Source organism: Dendrobium catenatum, unplaced genomic scaffold, assembly GCF_001605985.2.
Source record: "Dendrobium catenatum unplaced genomic scaffold, ASM160598v2 fragScaff_scaffold_313, whole genome shotgun sequence".
Taxonomy (NCBI): domain Eukaryota; kingdom Viridiplantae; phylum Streptophyta; class Magnoliopsida; order Asparagales; family Orchidaceae; genus Dendrobium; species Dendrobium catenatum.
In genome coordinates, this window is record NW_021318775.1 from 4,155,359 (window position 1) to 4,162,631 (window position 7,273).

Here is a 7,273-nt window from a genome sequence, read left to right on the forward strand (position 1 = left end):
TCTTCACTGACACTTTCAGTAGCCACCACAACCACCTCTACCTGATCAAGATTCCTCTTTCTACTAGTTCGTCAGTGTTTGCTTCTATGTTTTTATTGATCCTCTTTTTTTATTTTATTTTGTTTAGTATTTTTTCTTGTTTCCTCCTTTTTGTGATTTCAAAAGGGGGAGTAGTATATTATTTTCTGTTATTTATTAGTGAAATTTAATTTATTTAAGTACTGCTATTTTTATGTCTCAATATTTTTTTCGTAATTAAAAAAATTATTTCTTACTTGATTTGAAATTTTTAACAATAATATTTGCCATTATCAAAAAGGGGGAGATTATTACAAATATGAATCCAAATATTATAATTTTGATGATAGCAAACATTATTATTTCTTTACCACTACTATTATTACATATTTATTTTGTTTGCCTTATTTACTAACCTTTAATGTCCTCAAAAGATCACTTGTAATATAAATCAGCTCAAGATCAGGTAGATTAGGGTTGAATCTGCTTGTAATTTTATTTCAATTATTTTTTTTTTCCTTTTTTGAGTCAAATCTTATTATATGGTGGACCCCAAGCTAAGTAACCTTACTATTTCTGACCTAATCATATAGGATGATTTAAAATCATATTGGACTATCAGCTAAAAACAAAAAACCTAATTAAGGCATCCTTACTCTTTTTTATTTATTAAACTAATCATACTGGATGATCCATATCATCCAAGATGATCAATTTAGATGATGAAAAATAGTAGCCAATCATAATTTAGGTAATGTTTTATTTTTTTTATTTTTTTCTTATCATACGAGACGATACACATCATCTTGGACTATTTATGGGAAAAATTCTGGTTAAATTATTCAATCATATCATGTAAGATGATCAATTTTGGATTATATTGGACAATCTAGTATATTTGAGTAGGACGATCCCCAATCATCCAAGGTGAAAAACCATAATTTTCTTCTAATCATCTAGGAGAATCGTATTGGATGTCCATAAAGGGTTGTGGGATGATATGAATATCGCCACCCATCATCATATTGAATGATCAATGTAGTATCTTGAACTAATCATCTCAAATAATCACAGGATTGTATTGGATGATATGTATAAATACTTGCACTGATCATACAGAGCAAACATTATCATCCTAGATGAAAGGGTTATTTTATACTAATCATACAGGATGATGTGTTAATCATCTTGGATGATCAGTTATACAAAACTAAAAATTAGGGCTTCTTCTAGAGGCTCTCTATTTAAGCAATTGTATTAACCCTTGAGTTAATCTTTTGTTATGGAGTTGATCCAAGAGAGATCTTAGAGTAGGAAGAGAGAGGGCTTGAGAGAGAGAGAGAGATCCTTGTGAAGGAGAGTTATGAGGTAATCATAATGGTTGCTTCAAGCAAGGTGTTTGTCATCTTCCTTAAGTTTCTCCTCTGGTTCCTTTGTGGCTTTAGGGAAATTGCCTTTAGCATTAGATCCAGGTTCTCTGCCTATTACAGGATGGAGTAAAAGGATTCTTGGGTTATTTTCCTTCACTAGGTGGGTGAAAAAGGATTTATTGGTTCTTTACCTACTCTAGGAGGGAGTAAAATTATTCAAGGTTCTCTACCTCACTGTATTAGTGGAAAAATTTTGTAAGAGCTTCTCCACCTTATAGTGGAAGCAAAAGGAGAGTCACTTCAGTTTAGTATAATTCTTGGAGAATTAGTCTATAAGGAGTAGACGTAGGTAAGATTTGAATGAACCACTATAAAATTTGATGAGTTCTTTCTTTATTACTTTTACCGCATTTTATTTCATCACTTTTCTGTGGTTTATTCTGTGATTGAAAAATCTGATTGTATTTTTTTCATTGAAGTTATTTTTCTTCCTCATCAAGGGTTATTCTTTTATTTGAAAATATTTAAAAAGATTAAAAAAAAAAAGATTTTTCCTTTTTGTTAAAAATTTTTAAAACTTCCAATTTACCCCCCTTCCCCCCCCCCCTCCCTTCTTAGTTAGCATCGGGGTTTAACATTCCTCAAAAACTTCCAAAACTTTCCTAGAGGAGATTTTTATTGACATGGATATAGAATTTATACCTAAAGACATGAAGATGAGAGAAATTGGATGCCCTACTTTTAAGAAACTCATACGGTGTCTTATTTAATTTTAAACTAATATTCACCCTTTTCAAAATATAATAAGTAGTATTCACTGCTTCTGCATTAAAATATTTAGGTAGAGAATATTGATTTAACATAGCCCTAGTAGCATTCACTAATATTCTATTCTTTCTTTTAGCTATCGCATTTTATTGAGGGGTCCTAGGGGTAGAGAATTTATGTTTAATCCATAACTCATTACGAAAATATTCAAACATGTCATTCTCAAATTCTCCATCATGATCATTATGGATAGTAGAGATCTCACATGCTATTTTTCATTAAATCTAAGTAGAGAATGCTCTAAATTTCACAAATGATTCATATTTATGACATAAAAATCTAACCAAGATGAACCTTGAGTAATTATCAACAATCAAATATCTGAAGGTTTTCTCACTTAAGCTAGTTGTACTAATAGGACCAAATAAATCCAAAAGCCATATTTTCAATGGTCTAGTGGTGGTGATGTCATTAATAGAGTGGATAGATGATTTAAATTATTTTTATAATTGGAAGGCATCACACATGTGATCCATATAAAAGTTTCATTTGGGTATGCCTCTAGATAGGTCTTTTCAAGTTATCTTCGTAAGGGTTTTCAGGCTTGCATGACATTGTCTCCATAACCTAGTGTATTTGAATTATCAGTACATTACATATCAACCTTAAAAATATTATTTACCCACTTTCCTTCTAAAATAATTTTTGCATTCAAATTAATTATGTATTTGGTAAATAGAAATGTTATATCAAAGCCCTTATCATAGAGCTGACAAATACTAAGAAAGTTATGTTTTAATCCATCTGCTAAAAGATTATTTAAATAATAAAATATTTTAAATTTCTAATGATATCTATCCCCATAACTTTCCTAATGGTGTTATCACCCAATATTACCTTGCATCAAGCCCTGACCTCCAGCATGATGAATTGCTTTGTCACCCATTATATTTCATGAGCATCCACTGTCCAGGTACAACATACTCTTCCTAGGTCTTCTATGAGAGCATCCTTACAAGAGAAATTATTAGTTATATTTGGGAACACAAGTGAGTTTGGGTTCCACCTTATTCTTTAATGAATGTTTGAAATTCATATTATGATGTGATGTAAATAATTTAGTCCTCCACATAATATGTGTTCTATAGTGTGTAATGCAACTATGGGCTATGTGTCCTAACAAGCCAAATGAGTAACACATAATCTCAGGGAATGGATTCACTAATCTACATAGGGTATTGTGCCTCTTCCAAGGGATATGAGATGATTTATGTTGAGTACTAAGGGGTGCATGTTGTGCTAGTGTAGGTTGAGGCTTTGTGCTAATACAGTCAGTGGTCCAATATTAAGAAGTGAATATACTCAATTTTTTTTAAGAAGTTTTTCAATTTCCTCATCATAAGGGCTATATCATCATTATCAATTCATTCTAAGTTGTTGTTGTCTTAGTCACAGGCCTTCAGTGCCATAGTCTTGTCCTTCCTTTTCTCTCAAGCATCCTGTAATATTTGGCTTACATTTTGCTCATTCATAACAATTGAGCCAAGTAGATTATCAATTGAATAAAAATTTAGGTCTTTTGATTCACACGTACTAGTGATCATTGCATTATAATTATCAAGAAGACAACTTAGTATTTTGTTTACCTTTTCCAAATTTGATAATTCTCTACCTAAAGCATACAAGGAAATCATAATCTTAGTAAATCTTATGTATATTTAAGAGATAAACTCATTTGATTCAATGCATAAAAGTTTGTAATCATGTTGTAATAAATTAAAACAAGATTATTTAACCTCATTTCTACACTCTGTTATTCTAACCTCACATCTCACTCCCGAAGTAATGCTCCCTCTTCAAACTCTTCTCATTGAATATCTCCCTAAAAAAAGCAGCAAAAGATTTGTTAAGATGAATTAGCGATGTTATTTAAACAATGCTAAAAATAACTCTGAAATTCAAGTTAGGCGACTTCTATTCGTACAGTATGATCATGGATTGTATAATATGTTTTGTTAAAAACTATAGTTTGTTCATTATGAAGAATAGACTCTTAGTATGATATGTTCAAATTTTATATATCGATTGTACAATACAATTATTTGATCTATATGAATAGCTCATTCTTCTTAAGATTATACAAGATGATCTCCAAGATGATAAAAAAATATCTCTATGAATCATCTAGTATGATTGGTATCTTATTATACATTTGGCATCATATAATATAATTAGTTCAATACATCATAGTTAGTCTAGGATGATCCCTTGGATGATTAACTTTTTCATCTACTAATCAACTAATATGATCAAAATCATATTGTATAAGTTTCTATATTAATTAAATCTGGATTTGAAGAACAAATCATGAAAATTAATTTATGTAATATTTAAAATATCATATAGTATGAACATATTCATACAAAATTTAAATATTAAAATACTTACATAAATCTCATTGGCAATTAGGGTTTAAATTTAAATTGATCATCTTATATGGTAAGTTTCATACAATATGATTAATTCAAAGAATATTAATTACTTAATTATCCATTTTAATTAATTTTTTTGAATAATTGATCATACAGTACGATATGGAATGTACAATATGGGCTTTAAAAAATTTTAAATTATCATTATCATAGCCCACATGTGTGTGCATGATTACTAAGCTAGCATACACCCTTACATGAATTTGACTCTGCAATTATTAAAAAAATAAATAAATGACAATTATGGACTCTTAAAAATATCACCCTATTATATCCAGGCTTGAGCCTTGAATCTTCATTGCATGATGAAAGATGTACTTGAAATGCTAGTTTTTTTTTTTTGGTTAAAACTTACAAAGGGGCCTACACATTAATATTGAAAAAGCAATTACAATGTCCTTACAGGAGTTCATCAGCTCACTAATGCTCTTATGAGTTACAAAACAAGTCAAAATAAAACATCCAAGCCAATTTTCTCCACTAACCAAAAATACAAAATTCCCTAGTAACATTCTAACGATGTTATAGAAAAGCATCCAAAAAAGAAAGAATGTATAAATGGAATAAAGCCCAATCTTTCTACAAAAAATCTTGAATGTAGCCAAAAGCCTCTTCACCTGTAGAGGGAAACAAAAAGGACGGCTATAACTACAAAAAAGATAAGTTATACAATAACTGTAATATAAATGATAGTTATTAAAAAAAGAAGAAGAAACAAAAATTGCTCCCAATAAAGCCACTCCTAGAATTAAGACTTAAAGAGCTCAGAATACACATAATATCATAAGCCTCGTTCAAAAAATCCATAATCCACTCAATCCTACCTTCAAGGTCTCCCAAAACCACCTTGGTAAAACCCATCCAGCAAACCAAAATACCCTTAGAAAAATAGCACAGGTTAACATTAGTTTCAACATTAGAATCCAACCAGACCCCCAAAACCAGATAAGCATACTGCAAACCATCAACCAGGTGACAAACAACTAGAGCCTACAGTCAACATCCATACCAATAGAAGGAGACAAAAACTAGGAGATAACAACAGAACCAGCAGTAGCATAAATATAATAAGATATCCTAACCATAACCTCACGATTGCCTCAAGCACCCCAAATACTAAAGGTAAGAGCGTAACAATGGGACAGACCATCAGCAATATAACCCGAGAAATCATGGCTCAAGCTCAAATTCACCAAGAAAATAGCTAAACAAGAAAGCTCAGAATTCTGGCTGAAGCAGAAAAAATTAACCAAAAAAAGAAAAACTAGATATTAATACCAAGATTGATCCAGCACATAGAACCAAGAACATGGAGAATAACTCAGTCATAAACAAAAAAACACTAGTATAGAAGTTCATCCCACTAGCAATAGGGTCAACAATCCGCCAGCAAGGAATATAAAAGATTAACTAGAAACCAAAACCAATATATAAAGGAACTTTCACATCACAGATAGCCCAACCATCATAAAAATTGAACCAAATAATCTACGAAAATAGCACAACACCCCAATAATCTAGTAGGAGAAAGTAATAAGCCCAGAAATATAAGAAGACCCAGCAGACAGAAACCCAAATAAAGTAACTAAACCCAAATAACAACCAAGAAACTAAACAGTTAAGATCTAACATAAGGAAGACCACAAGCATCAAGATTAAGCAAACCACAAAGTGGCAGAGGGCTAGTGGACCAAATAACATAAAAAAAACATTCTAGGCTATAACCCCACATAGCCAGCCACGAAGCATAAGCGTTATCATGCATGCTAACATGGTGAAAAGAGTAGTTCAGAAATAGCATCAGCTTTTTAATTTCTCTAACCAGATAGAAGATATTCGATGTACAACACATCTCTTCATCAGCTTGAAAAAGTATAAAATCATACTCTAAATTTAATTCAATATACATATTAGTTAAGTTAAAAGGGATGCACAACTGAATACCATAGAGAATGGCCATACTGATAGTAGTAGAATAGTTACCATTATGAACCGGACCCGCAAATGCAATAATAAGGCAGCCATTACTATCCCTTATAACACCACCACATCCACCAGATAAATCAATACTAGTGCCATCCACATTCAACTTAAGGAAATTAATGGGTGGTTTTTTCCAAAAAAATAATATTATAAATAGAAGGAACACCATCCAAGTTTAACCCTAAATTAGTACCAACAAAGTAACAATTTTTAAAATCCTTAACAAAAAGCAAATTAACAGCCATAAGAGCTAAAACTTTATCGTTCACCTTCTGAATAACATTATGATGGCTCATTCTCACAATATTGAAAAGGGATTGATTCCTTTCCAACCAAAGAAACCAAAGAATTAGGGAAGGAATAACTTTGCCTATATGACCTTTAGAGTTAGTAAAACAAGAATTAAGCAAAGATTTAAGAGAAGAATGAGACTTAAAGCAATTTAATTGAAAAAAATCATCAAAATAAACCCAAGTTCTAATAGCAAAAGGACCAGATATAAAAACATGATGTGTATGCTCCATGTGAAAACAACATTGACACAGGGAAGCCAAGATACAACCTTTTTTGATGAGATTATCATTGATTAGGAATAAATCTATGCAAGACTCTCCAAACAAAAATAGAAATAGTAGAAGGAAT